We start from the raw sequence: 13,509 nt of genomic DNA on the forward strand, positions 1-13,509 counted from the left end.
CCTGGGGGGGGGGGGGGGGAAGGGCTGGGCGGGAGGAGGAGGGGGGTGGAGAGCTGAGGCGTGAGGGCCCGGTTGAAAGGAAAGGGCCTGGTGGGGCTCTGCTTTCTATTAGGAGGAAGGGGAGCAGGACAGGGTGAGGGGAGTCTCACCCAACCTGTGAGGATGCCCGGCAGGCTCCTTCCACGCCTCTGCCGCCTGCAGGAGCGCCCTGGGTCAGCAGGAGGGTGTGGGCGGGGCCTGGGCTCCTCGCCCAGAGGACTGGACAGGGGCCGCCTGGGCCACAGCCCAGGCCTGAAGGGGGAGGAAGAGCCTCACGTGTCCAGCCAGCAGCCCCCCCATGACTGTGTTTGGGGAGAAAACAGTGTAACTGTGGCAACCTGGAGCTCAGCTCTCCCCCTCGAGGGCAGCCCTGCTCCTCAGCCAGCACTTCCTGTCCCGGGCCCCTCAGCCGTGCAGCCTCATCCGGGCGCCAGCACGAGGCCACCTGAGCTGGCTTTGCTCGGAGATGCCCTTGCTGTGGACGCGAAGCCTTGGTCTCCTCATCTGTTGAGGAGGGTGCCTGTGCCTACTCCTCAGGGGCGGTGTGAGGGAGAGATGCCGTGCGCGGGCCTGGTCCATAGCAGACACCTGTCCCTTCTCCCCGCTCCTGGTCGGTCTGCATTGTCCTGCGCTGCTCCTCTTCTGACGGGCTCAGCTCCTGGCCGAGTGGCAGGGGCCAGTGGCACCCGGGCTGGGAGGGTGGTGGTAGGAAGGGCTGGAGGGTGCAGAGGGCCTGCCGGGGGGGGCTGAGGCGGCAGTCTGGGCTGCTGCCCTCAGGTCCAAGTGGATCTGCAGCCACAGCCCCCACCGAGGCCCCTGGCCCGCCACTGCGCGCCCCGTGGGGCCCTGTCCCCTGCCACTTTGCTTTCCTTCCTTGAGATCCTGCCCGGTTCTTACCACTGCAGGCCCAGCGTCTCTCCTCTCTAGCCTTCCTGCCTGCCTTCCTTTGCCCTCCGCCTGCCAGGAGCCATCACCTTTGGACCATTATTCTTTGTTCATCTTTCTGTTTTTGGCTTCTTTGGTGCTTTCCCCTTCCTCCCCTTCTGCTTCATTCTTTCCTTCTTGTTCTTCCTCTTCTCACTCCTGCTGCTGAACCTGTGCTGCCTCCGCCTTTTCACGCCACCCTGCCTGTCCCCATCGCCCCTTTCCGCTGCCTGTCCACATTCCTGTCACTCTCCGCGCCTTCCGCTTCTCCCGCTCAGCCCTCCCCTTCACGTCCCTCTCCAGCCGCTGTGTTCTCCCCAGCTGTGGGGCCAGGACTGGAGAGCCTAATGTTTGCCTCATCGTTCTGCTATGGCCCTGGATACAGCACATCTGGATCCCGGGGCCCAGATGTGTGGTTGCCACAGCGACCTTAGTCCCTCTGGTAAATACAGGCGCCCACCCGCCCCAGAGCAGAGAACAAAACAACTGTGTGACTTTCTTTTGTCATGAGATAGAAATGTCCTCCCTCCTCCCTTCTCCCCACACCCATGTCTCCAGGCAAAGGAAGTCTGAGGGTCCAAACTCTCTTCCTGTGGGCCCCTCCCCCTTAGTCCTCTCCATCTTCATCTCAGACTCGTTCTTCATCTCTTCTCTCCATGTTCCCCTTCCTCTCCACCTCCCAGCCCCATTCTCACTGGTGAAATGTTGACCCCTTCTTAACTTGGCAATTTCTTCTGAGTCTAGGACACACTGATGCAGAAAGAAGGTTCAGAAACCCAGATCCTCCTCCTCCTCCTCAGACCGTCCTGGGCCTACCCTGTGTCTGCCTGTCTTCATCTTCCCAGAGCTCCTCTCTGGGGAGGGAGGCCACGTTTGGGACCAGAGAGCCTGCACTGAGGCCACCTCACTCCCACCGGGCAGACCCTTGGCCAGGTCACTGCCGGCCCCAGCCTCCATTCACAGCGGCGCTGTGGGAAAGTGTTTTGTGCTGGGAAGTTCGGTCCAAGCGCCTCTTCCTCTCGGGACCTGCTTGGACCACAGCCCTGCTCCCTCTTCCCCTTCAGGTCCTTGCCCTTAATTGCCCCGACTCTTCCTGGCCTCCCTGCCTTTCTTCTTCCCTGGCCTCCCTTTCTGTCTTATCCCTTGTCCTCGAGGCCAGGACAAGGTCTGGGAGGTTCATTCGAGGGTGGGGGCCGGAGCTGGAGACACGGAGGGTTCAGAGCACAGCAGAGGTGCGGGCAGCTCCCACAGCACCCTTTCCGCCTGCCACCCGGCTCCGGGGTGAAGGCGCCCGGCTCCCCACCACACCCCTCCCCCCGGGTCTCTTCACAGTCCCGCTGATAAGCACTGTCAGGCACCTGCTCTGGCGAGGCCTGGTGCATCTCTGATGAGATGCCAGCAGCCTGGCACGGGCTGTCATAAGGCTCCTGTGGGCTTCAACCCTGGGCATCGAGCGAGCCTCAGACAGCGACTGTCCCAACCTGGAGAGGTCGCCGGTCTCCGGTCTGCGTCGGCCTACTCGGCCGAGGTGTGCAGAGCCCTGGCCTGAACTTCAGCCACCGCTGCGCTCCAGCTCCCTCCTCCCAGGCCAGCTCTACGTGTGGTGGCCATGCTGCCTGCATGTGAAATCCTAAGGCAGGGGACCCCCAAACGGATATGACCATGGGACGCCAGTGCTGAAACCTGGGGTGTCAGACCCCCACCCGGAGAGCTGGGAGCTGTGGGGGCTTCGGGCCAAGGCAGTGGAAGGAAGCTGCAGCGGCTTCATCCCAGATTCTGACTTCATCTTCCCCATCAAAGCCAGGAAGACACACCCAGACACGGGGACACCCATGCCAGCGCCCATGGGGCCTGTCCTGGCCCCAGGGAGCCCTGGGCACCTGGCCCAGCTTCCTGCTGCCCAGCGTGCCCTGACCCAGGACCCCCACGCTCAGCCCGAGCGGCCACGGGCCAGACCGGCTCCTGCCCCTCCGCAGGCAGCCAGCCGGCCAGCGGGGTGAGGGGCAGCGGGGGCAACGAGAACTGACCTCGGTGAGAAACGGGAGGGGCTTCGCTCAGCCCCTGGCCAGGCAGCCGCACATGGGAACCGAGGCCAGAGGAGCAGCCAGCGGCCTCGGAGGTGTGTGATGCCCACCCTCCAGGGCTGGTCTTACCGGCTCCACCTCCAGCCCCGCTCCCACCCTGCACTGCCCCTGCAGCTTCCCCCAGACCCGTCTCTGGCTCTGCAGCTTAACGTCCCCCTAACTTCAGGCTGCCCTCCGTCTCCCCACACCCCAACTGCTTCCCAAAGCTTTTATGTCCTGGTGTTCAGCCAGCGCCCAAGACTCGGCTGCCGTTTCTGGAGGAATTTGCTGGGGTGGGAGCGTGGAAGGGGCAGCGATTGGAGCTGGAAGAGCAGTGCTCTGAGCCGAGGGCAGGGGGGACAAGGAGTCCCGAGGAGGCCTCACGCTGGGAAGGATCTGGGCTTAGAAGGGGGTTTCCTGCCCCACCCCAGCGAGGACTGTGGGGTCCTGGGAGCTGGCCCCTCGGGCGGAGCAGCGGCAGCTGGGGAGGGAGGCGCAGAGGAGGGTGGCGGTGGGGAGGGTGTTGGTAGCGGGGAGAGCAGGAGCAACAGGTGGAGAAGTCGTGGGGGGCGAATGGCACCCGCGGGAAGGCGCCGGGCTGGGGAGAGGCTGGGGCGGGACGGGGAAAGGACACGGGAGGTGGGACGGGGTGGAGGGCAAGATGAGGTTATTGTGGACTCAGTCCGCCCAGCCCGAGAGGGGTCAGGGGGGAGGGGCATGCGGTGACGAAGGGCCGGCGGGGTGGGAGGGGCGGCGGGCCTGCCCTATCTCCGCTCCCTGCCAGCCCTCCCCGATCCTCCCGCTCCTCCCTGCCCCGCAGCTCCCTCCGCCGCACCGAGCGGGCGCCGGGACAGCTCCGCGCCGCTGCCGAGGGCGCCGCTGCCGAGGGCGCCGCTGCCGAGGGCGCCGCTGCCGAGGGCGCCGCTGCCGAGGGCGCCGCTGCCGAGGGCGCACGGAGCCCCCTGCCCGCGCCGAGCGCCGGAGAGGCCGCACAGGTGCGGAGCGCCCGCGCCCCGCCGGGTAAGGCAGCGCGGCCGCCCCCGGGAATCCCCTCCCCGGACTCCCCAAAGCTGCCGGCTCCGGGCGCCGCTGGCCACGGAGGACCGTGCGCCGGCCTGGCTCCGCGGCCGCGCGGTGGGCAGGGCGGGTGGCCGGGCCGGGGCACCAGGTGGCACCGCCGAGGCGACGCTCCGGGCCGGGCTCCGGGGAAGCGGCTGGTGGCGCCCACGTGCTCCGGCCGGAGCAGCTGCTCGGGCATCGGGTGGCACTGCCAGGGGACGGCAGGGCGGCCGGTGGGGGCCGTGGGGAGCTGGGAGCAGCCAGGGCCCGGCCGCAGCGCGGACCCTACACCTTGTTCTTGGCCGCGAGCTCTGACCGTGACTCACGTCGGGGCTGGGGTGACAGATCCTCCGGGGGCTCCACCCGGGCTCCCCGCCGTGTCCGTCTGAACACCCTCACACGTGACGCGGGCGGGGCGGGCGGGCCCCTTATCTTGCCTGGAAAGAATTTCATGGCTCGGAAACAACTGGAAGTGAACGGAGAGGAACTACTGGGAAGCAAGTGGGAAACCCTGCAGCTGCCGCCCCCTTTGCCCAGTTCAGCCTCCAGATTCCGGGGATCCGGCACCTCAGCTCCTCCAGCTTTCTTGCCCTTGAGCCCTGGTCACTCGGTGCGGGATGACACCTGCCTTCCAGTCTCTCACTGACCCCCTCTCCCACCGGGGTTAGGAAATCCTGTCTCAGTGTTTCCTTCCCGCTGCCCGTCATGTGGGACAGCTGGCCCCCAACGCATCCTCCTGGCTCCTCTGCCATCGGCCCGACCCAGTACCCGGCCCCTCACCTTCCCCGCCCCCGGGCACCAGTGGCGGAGGGAGGCGGGCAGCTCCCGGAGCATCGCCTCCCCACCTCCTGGGACCACGTCCCCGAGGAGCGATGAGCAAAGTGTCAGAGTTGGCCACAGCGGACAGAATACCCAGCGCGCTGAGTCACCGCGCGGGGAGGCCCCACCCGCCAGCCCTCCGCCAGGGGAGGGTGCCAGGAGGGGAAGCCGGCCCCCTCCCCACTCAGCGCCCGGCGCAGGGGGCTCCAGGGGGCACCCATGTGGCTCGCTCCCCTCCGCGGAGAACCGGCGCAGACTGGGTGGTGGGACAGGAGGGGAGGCTGGGCGCCCCAGCCTCTTCCCGCTGCAGACTCCCCTCCCCACCTCGGAGGGGGACCTGTGGGTCCAAGTCCCGAAGGCCTCAGGGGGGCGGCCCTGGGAGCCTGCTCCCGGGCGAAGCCCCCATTTGGGCCCTCCCTCCCGTGAAGCCCTTAGGCAGCGCTGCCCGCAGAGCCCAGGAGAAGCACTGGGGCCGCTCTGATGCCAGCGTGGGAGCGCGAGGGGTGTGTGTGTGTGTGTGTGTGTGTGTGTGTGTGTGCGCGCGCGCGCGCGCGCGCAAAGATGCGGGCTTGCTGGATGGATGTGTGCGTGTGTACAAGCAGCTTTAACGGTACTGTGGGTGAACACACACCAGCGCGTGTGTACCTGTGTTTATGTGCATGCACCCTGGGACTTGCACAGCCTTAGATACAGGGTTTGAGGGTAAGTACCCCCTTTTACACCCTGAGCTGAGAGGCCGGCGGTAGGGCCTGCGGGCCAGCTCCCCTATTGTCAGCAGGCTGGTGGCTGTGTGCGAGGCTGAACACCCGTTTCCTCAGGCCCAGAGGAGAAGTGGAAGGCGGGAAGCCAGGGAATGGGGGGTGGGGGGGCCGGCACAGTCACTGCCCCTTCTCCTCGGGGGCAGCTTTCCCCTCCCGGCCCTTCTCCGGCCCCCCCTCTGCTCTGCAGGGGCCACAGCCCCCGCCCCCCTGACCCTTGTCCCCAGCAGAACGTGGCCCCCTGCCCTGCACCCCGTGTTCACTGGGCTCCCCCTCAGCGCAGGCGCCCACCCACCGGCTCGCCTCTACATCTCCCTCCCTGTGCTCCCCAGTCCTGGCCGCCGAATTCCACAGACAGCGGCCCTGGGTCCAGAAACGGGCAGGGTTCGCACCCCGGATTCCCACCACGCCCCAGAGAGCACCCTCTGACTGGGAACTCTGCAGCGTAGCCTGCCGCGCCTCACTTCACACAGACGCGTTTCGGCATGTCCCCTGCCGTGTTGGCTGCGTGTGTCAGCCCCATGCAGGGAGGCATCCATGTCACTGCTTCTGCTTCCAGTGCTTTACTTCATTCCGTGTGAGAAGCCGCTTGGCTTAATCCAGCCTGCTGGCGTGACACGCCGGGCTCCGGGTCTGCAGCCGTTAGAGCTGCACTGCTCGGCGGTTCGCTCCTAGGCGGCACAGCGGAGGCACCCGGCGGAGGCACACAGCGGAGGCACCCAGCGGAGGCACAGCGGCGGCACACAGCGGCGGCACACAGCAGTGGCACACACTGGCGGCACACAGCGGTGGCACACACTGGCGGCACACAGCGGTGGCACACACTGGCGGCACACAGCGGTTGCACACACTGGCGGCACACAGCGGTGGCACACACTGGCGGCACACAGCGGTGGCACACACTGGCGGCACACAGCGGTGGCACACAGCGGTGGCACACAGCGGTGGCACACAGCAGTGGCACACACTGGTGGCACACAGCGGTGACACATACTGGCGGCACACACCAGTGGCACACAGCGGTGGCATATGGTGGCACACAGCAGTGGCACACAGCCGTGGCACACAGCGGTGGCATATGGTGGCACACAGCGGTGGCACACAGCGGCGGCAGGTCCTGCCACACTGTGCCATCCGGCCCTCCCGGGCTCCACACCTGGCCCGCTTTCTGCCCAGGTGCTGTTTCTAACCAATTTCCAGTCCCAGGTACCGTCTGTGGTCCTAGCCCTGACCTTGGTCCTGGCCTTGGTTTCAGCTCTGAAGCTAGTCCCGGAGGTTAAATTGAACATTTCATTCAATCAGACAGTCAATAAATACTTATTGAGCACAGATGCAAGAATACAGCAGCCAAGAAACAAACACAGTGCAGGCTAGCAGGCAAGGCCAAATGTGAGTGAGAAGTGATCAGCCAATCTCACAAATGTGATGGGAAAATGTTACAAGTGCTACAGGTCGCCGCTGCCTGGTGCTGAGATGTCACATGACGGGGCCTGGCCCGGGCAGGAAAGCCTCCTGGGAAGTGATGTGGGCTGAGCCCGGAGGTACCAGGCAGGAGAAGGGAAGAGGGGCCACCCAGCGGGAACCGCACGTACAGAAGCCTGACGTCGGCAAGAGCACGAGGGCCTCTCCCAGGCGGGCGGGCCGTGGGGGACGGGGCAGGAGAGGCCTGTCGGAGGGAGACCCCGAGAGGGTCTTCAGGGGGAGAGGGACAGCCTCGTTGTCTTTTCACGGTTGTGAGGGGCAAGAGCAGGGCAGAGGGACCAGCTAGGAGGCCACTGCAGTTGTCAAGCCAAAGGTAGACGGGAGGTTGGACTGCCATGTTGGTGAGAGGGAGAGAATAAGCCAACGGAGGCGGCGTTTATGAGGAAACGGGCAAGTGCGGTGAGGTGGCCTCCGTGGGTGGCAGCCAGGTCCTGCCTGGGGGCGGGAGGAATGCTGGGCCTGGGCTACAGAAGGGAAGGGGCATGGGTCCGGAGGAGGGCCCTGAGTCCGCTCCAGACGTCCTGACTTCGGGGTGCCTATGAGGAGATGCCAAGGAGGCCGTCGGCTGCGTGGCTCGGAGCTGAGAGATGGCCGGGCTGGCGCTATAAATGGGCGGATGCGTTGGATACTAAAGCCGGGTGTCTGGGTGGAGGCACCCGCGGCGGTGACAGAGCAGTAGGTCTCAGCAACCACCTCGGGAGCTTTTAAAAACTACTGAGTAGCCCTGGCTGGTGTGGCTCAGTGGACAGAGCCTCAGCCTGCGGACTGAAGGGTCCCGGTTCGGTTGTGGTCAAGGGCATGGACCTTGGTTGCGGGCACATCCCCAGTAGGGGGTGTGCAGGAGGCAGCTGATCCATGTTTCTCTCTCATCGATGTTTCTACCTCTCTATCCCTCTCCCTTCCTCTCTAAAAAATGAATGAATTATATTAAGAAAAAAACCACTACTGAGTAAGACTCAGTGCCTCGGTCATTCTTGCCGTATTTCAGGTGTTCAAGCCACACATTCCTTCTGGCTACCATGTGGACAGCACAGATCTAGAAGGCTTTCAAGTGGAAGATGTGATCAATAGTGTTTAGTGATTTTGAGAGAGATCAAGTAAGATGAAGATGAAGTCTCCAGATTTTGTGACACTGAGATCATTGGGAGGCCGGGGGGGGGGGGGGGGGGCATGCGCGGACACAGGGACACAGCAGTGCAGTTAACTCTGACAGCTGTGGCAGGAAGTAGGGGTTAGAGATGGAGGTGGCTGGAGGGAGGATGACGTTGGGGAAGGTGTTTTTAGTTTAAGGTTCAACTTTCACACAGGGACATGCACACACTGTAAGCATGTCGCTCGATTAATTTCTGGACATGTGTACCTCTGTTTAACCCCCGTCCGGATCAAAGTGCAAAGCTTTTTCAGAACTGCCCCCTCGTTCCCCTGGTGGCTCCTCCCAGGCAATACTGACCCTGAAGGTCACCCTGTCCTCTGTCTGATCCTCACTGGAGGATATTCTCCATTGCTCTTCAGAGAGAGTGCAGGGGACCGGGACAGACGAGAGAAACATCCAAGTGAAGGAGATGTTTGATTGTCTCCTGCACACCCCTCCACCAGGGCCAGAATTGAGCATGAACCTAAGTACCTGCCCCTGACTGGGATCAAACCTGGGACCTTTCAGTGCAGCGGCTGGTGCTCTAAGAACCTCATGTATAGCACCATTTAAAATGGGGTGTGTGTGAGTGTGTGTGTGTGTGTGTGTGTGTGTGTGTGTGGTGTGTGTGTGTGTGGTGTGTGTGTGTGTGTATGTGGTGTGTGTGTGTGTAGTGTGTGTGAGAGTGTGTGTGTGGTGTGTGTGTGTGTGAGAGTATGTGTGTGGTGTGTGTGTGTGTGTGGTGTGTGTGTGTGTGTGTGGTGTGTGTGTGTGTGTGTGTGTAGTGTGTGTGAGAGTGTGTGTGTGGTGTGTGTGTGGTGTGTGTGTGTGTGAGAGAGTGTGTGTGTGTGTGAGAGTGTGTGTGTGGTGTGTGTGTGGTGTGTGTGTGTGTGAGAGTGTGTGTGTGTGAGTGTGTGTGAGTGTGTGTGCGTGTGTGTGTGTGTGAGTGTGTGTGTGTGGTGTGTGTGTGTGTGAGAGAGTGTGTGTGTGTGTGAGAGTGTGTGTGTGTGAGTGTGTGTGTGGTGTGTGTGTATGTGTGTGAGTGTGGGTGTGGGTGTGGTGTGTGAGTGTGTGTGTGTGTGAGAGTGTGTGTGTGTGTGAGAGTGTGTGTGTGAGAGTGTGTGTGTGGTGTGTGTGTGTGAGTGTGTGTGTGTGAGTGTGTGTGTGTGTGGTGTGTGTGTGTGTGTGTGAGAGTGTGTGTGTGAGTGTGTGTGTGAGAGTGTGTGTGTGAGTGTGTGTGTGTGTGGTGTGTGTGAGTGTGTGTGTGTGTGTGTGTGTGAGTGTGTGTGTGTGTGGTGAGTGTGTGTGTGAGTGTGTGTGTGGTCTGTGTGTGGTGTGTGGTGTGTGTGTGTGTGTGTGTGGTGTGTGTGTGTGTGTGGTTTCTTTTGCTCAGCATTCCTAGCATGTCTGTGAAATTTGTTCATGTTGACCCATGTAACAAGAGGGTGTTTTTCATTGCCCTATAATATCTCATTGTGTTACAGTGCCCCACTTATTTCTCCATTCTACTATTAATGGCACTTGGGCTAATATGAATGAATCTCATGAGCATTCTGTGTGTGTGTGTTTTGTTTTATTTTTTTTTAATTGATTTCAGGGAGGAAGGGAGAGGGAGAGCTAGAAACATCAATGATGAGAGAGAATCATTGATCAGCTGCCTCCTGCATGCCCCCTACTGGGAATCAAGCCTGCTACCCAGGCATGTGCCCTTGACTGCAATCGAACCTGGGACCTTTCAGTTCACAGGCTGACGCTCTATCCACTGAGCCAAACTGGTTTCGACATCATGAGCATTCTTGTACATGATTTTGGAGGAGATGTGCAGTCATTTCTTTGGGATATTTACCAAGACGTAGAATTGCTAGGCTACAGGCCGAGTGCTCACACTGCCAGTTTTTCTAAAGCGGTTGCTCTAATTCACACTCCTTTTTTTCAGCAGGTGGGCGTTCCCATTGCTTCACACGCTTGCCAGTGTTGAGCAGTGGCAGCTCCTTTCATGGCAGCCATTCTGGTGGATACTTGATGGCGTCTCATTGTGGTTTTAATGTGCATTTCCCTGAATATTAGTGAAGTTATACACCTACTCACGTCCGTTAGTCATGTGGATGTGCTGTATTCCTATCTGGAATAACTGTTTAAGTTGCTTGCCAATTAAAAAAAACTGGGTTGTTGGCCCTTTATTTGTTGTCTTAGTGTGGAAGTGTTTTAGTTTAGACTTTAACCCCTCCTCTATTTTTTTCTGACATATCACATACAATGGGGGGGGGGGGGGTAGTGGTTTCTTCTAGGATTTCTAGGATTTCACGATGTACATTTCAGTCTTTTATCCATTTTGCATTTATTCTTGTGATTGCTGCAAGTTGGTGGTCTAGTTTCATTTTTTTGCATGTATCTGTCCAATATCCCCAATACGATTCATTGAAAAAACTGTCTTAACTCCATTGTATGCTCTTGTCTCCTTTGTCAAATATTAATTGAGCATAATGGCTTGGGTCAATTTCTGGGGTCTCTGTTCTGTTCCATTGACTATATGCCCGGTTTTGTGCCAGTAATAGGCTGTTTTAATTACAGTGTCTTTGTAGTATAACTTGAAATCTGGTATTGTGATTCCTCCAACTTTATTTTTCCCCCTCAAGATTGTTGCAGCTATTCGGGGTCCTTTTTGATTCCATATAAATTTTTGGAGTATTTCTTTTAGACCTGTGAATTATGCTATTGGTTTTTTAATAGGGATTGCATTGAATTTGTCAATTGCCTTGGGTAGTATGGACATTTTAATGATGTTGATTCTATCAATCCATGAACATGGTATGTTCTTTCACTTTGTTTATATCTTCTATCTCTTTTTTTCAATGTCTTATAGTTTTCTGAGTACAAGTCTTTTGCCACCTTGGTTAAGTGTATTCCTAAGTATATTAATTTTTTGTTGCATTGGTAAATGGGATTGTTTGTGTAGTTTTTCTGTCTGGGAATTCATTATTGGTATATTAAGAAAGCCATTGATTTTTGGGTGTTGATTTTGTATCCTACTACATTGCCAGTTTCATTGATTAAAGCTAGTAGTTTTTTGGTGGAGTCTTTAGGGTTTTCTATGTATAATATCATGTCATCTGCGAATAGTGACAGTTTTACTTCTTGTTTTCCAATTTGGATGCCTTTTATTTCTTCTTGTCTGATCGCTGTGGCTAGGACTTCTAGTACCATGTTGAATATGAGTGGTGAAAACTGACATCCTTGTCTTGTTTCTGTTTCTAGAGGAAATGGTTTTAGTTTTTGCCCATTGAGTATGATGTTTGCTGTAGGTTTGTCATAAGTATTGCTGGATGTAATTTGTTAATATTTTGTTGAGGATTTTAGCATATGTGTTCATTAGGGATATTGGCCTGTAATTCTGACTTTGTAATGTCTTTATCTAGTTTTGGAATTAGGATAATGATGGCCTCATAAAAAGAGCTTGGAAGTGTTCCTTCCTCTTGGACTTTTTGGAATAGTTAGGAGTATAGGTGTTAGTTCTCCCTTTGAATGTTTGGTAAAACTCCCCTATGAAGACGCCCAGACCTGGGCTTTGGTTTGTTGGGAGATTTCATCCACATTGTCCAGGTTGTTGGCATATAGTTGTTCATAGAATTTCTTTACAATCCTTTGTATTTCTGTGGTGTCCGTGGTAACTTCTCCACTTTCGTTCCTTATTTTATTTATTTGGCTTCTCTGTGTTTGTTTCTTGATGAGTCTGGATAATGGTTTATTAATATTGTTCCTCCTTTCAAGAAAACCAGCTCTTGGTTTCATTAATTTCTTAAAATTCATTATTTTTTTTTAGTCACTATGTCATTTATTTCTGCTCTAATCTTTATTATTTCCTTCCTTCTATTTACTATGTGCTTTTCTTGTTGTTCTCTTTCTAGTTCTTTAAGGTATAGTGTTAAATAGTTTATTGTTGATTTTTCTTATTTTTAAAATAAATCTTTATTGTTCAGATTATTACAGTGATTCCTCCCCCCGCCCCCAATAGCTCCCCTTCACCCAGTTCCCACTCCACCCTCTGTCCTTTCCCACACACACACTGTCCTCATCCATAGGCATACAATTTTTAAAAAATAAATCTTTATTGTTCATATTATTACAAATGTTCCTCATTTCTGCCCCTCCTCCATTGCTCCCCTCCACCAGGTTCCCACCCCACCCTCTGCCCTTTCCCCACCCCCCATTGTCCTCATCCATAGGTGCAAAGTTTATGTTCAGTCTCTTCCCACATCCCCCTGTTCCCTTTTCCCCGAGAATCGTCAGTCCACTCCCCTTCCATACCTCTGATTCTATTATATTCACCTGTTAATATTGTTTGTCAGATTTTTAAAATTCCCTTGGTTTTTAGATTCACTTGTTGATAGTTACGTATTTGTTGTTCATAGTTTTTATCTTTATTTACTTTCTCTTCTGAAAAAAACCCCTTCAGCAATTCATATAATTCTGGTTTGGTGGTGATGAACAACTTTAGCTTTTTTTTTTTTTTTTTTTTTTTTTTTAATATATTTTATTGATATTTCACAGAGAGGAGAAAGGGAGAGAGATAGAGAGCTAGAAACATCGATGAGAGAGAAACATCGACCAGCTGCCTCTTGCACACCCCCCACCGGGGATGTGCCCGCAACCAATGTACATGCCCTTGACCGGAATCAAACCTGGGACCCTTCAGTCCACAGACCAATGCTCTACCACTGAGCAAAACTGGCTTCGGCTCCTTTAGCTTTTTGTTATTAGTGAAGCTCTTTATCTGGCCTTCGATTCTGAGTGATAGCTTTGCTGGGTAGAGTATTTTTGGCTGTAGGTTCTTGCTATTCATTACCTTGAATATTTCTTGCCTTTCCCGTCTGGCCTGCATGGTTTCTGTTGAGAAATCAGCTGACAATCATATGGGTGCTCCTTTATAGGTAACTGCCTGCTTTTCTCTTGCTGCTTTTAATATTCTCTCTTTGTCTTTTGCTCTTGGAATTTTAATTATGATGTGTCTTGGTGTGGTCTTCTTTGGATTCCTTTTGTTTGGAGTTCTGTGTGCTTCCTGAACTTGTAGGACTAATTCTTTCACCAGGTGGGGGAAGTTTTCTGTCACTGTTTCTTTCAGTATGTTTTCAATATCTTGCTCTCTCTCATCTTCTAGGACCCCCATAATTCTGACGTTGGTTCGCTTGAAGTTGTCCCAGAGGTCAGAAGTTTCTTACATTATTTTCAACTTTCT

At 56.2% G+C, this 13,509-nt stretch overlaps 1 protein-coding gene across 1 annotated transcript in view; it reads left to right on the forward strand.

Moving 5' to 3' along the window:
* Positions 1 to 3,843: 3,843 nt before the first annotated feature.
* TNXB (tenascin XB) overlaps positions 3,844 to 13,509 on the forward strand; it is a 76,522-nt gene continuing 66,856 nt past the window's right edge. The window contains exon 1 of the mRNA XM_045573200.1: positions 3,844 to 4,046. The gene's annotated coding sequence lies outside the window, so the exon portion shown is untranslated. The remainder of the gene's footprint in view (positions 4,047 to 13,509) is intronic.

The sequence above is a fragment of the Pipistrellus kuhlii genome, unplaced genomic scaffold (assembly GCF_014108245.1).
Source record: "Pipistrellus kuhlii isolate mPipKuh1 unplaced genomic scaffold, mPipKuh1.p scaffold_m20_p_5, whole genome shotgun sequence".
NCBI lineage: Eukaryota > Metazoa > Chordata > Mammalia > Chiroptera > Vespertilionidae > Pipistrellus > Pipistrellus kuhlii.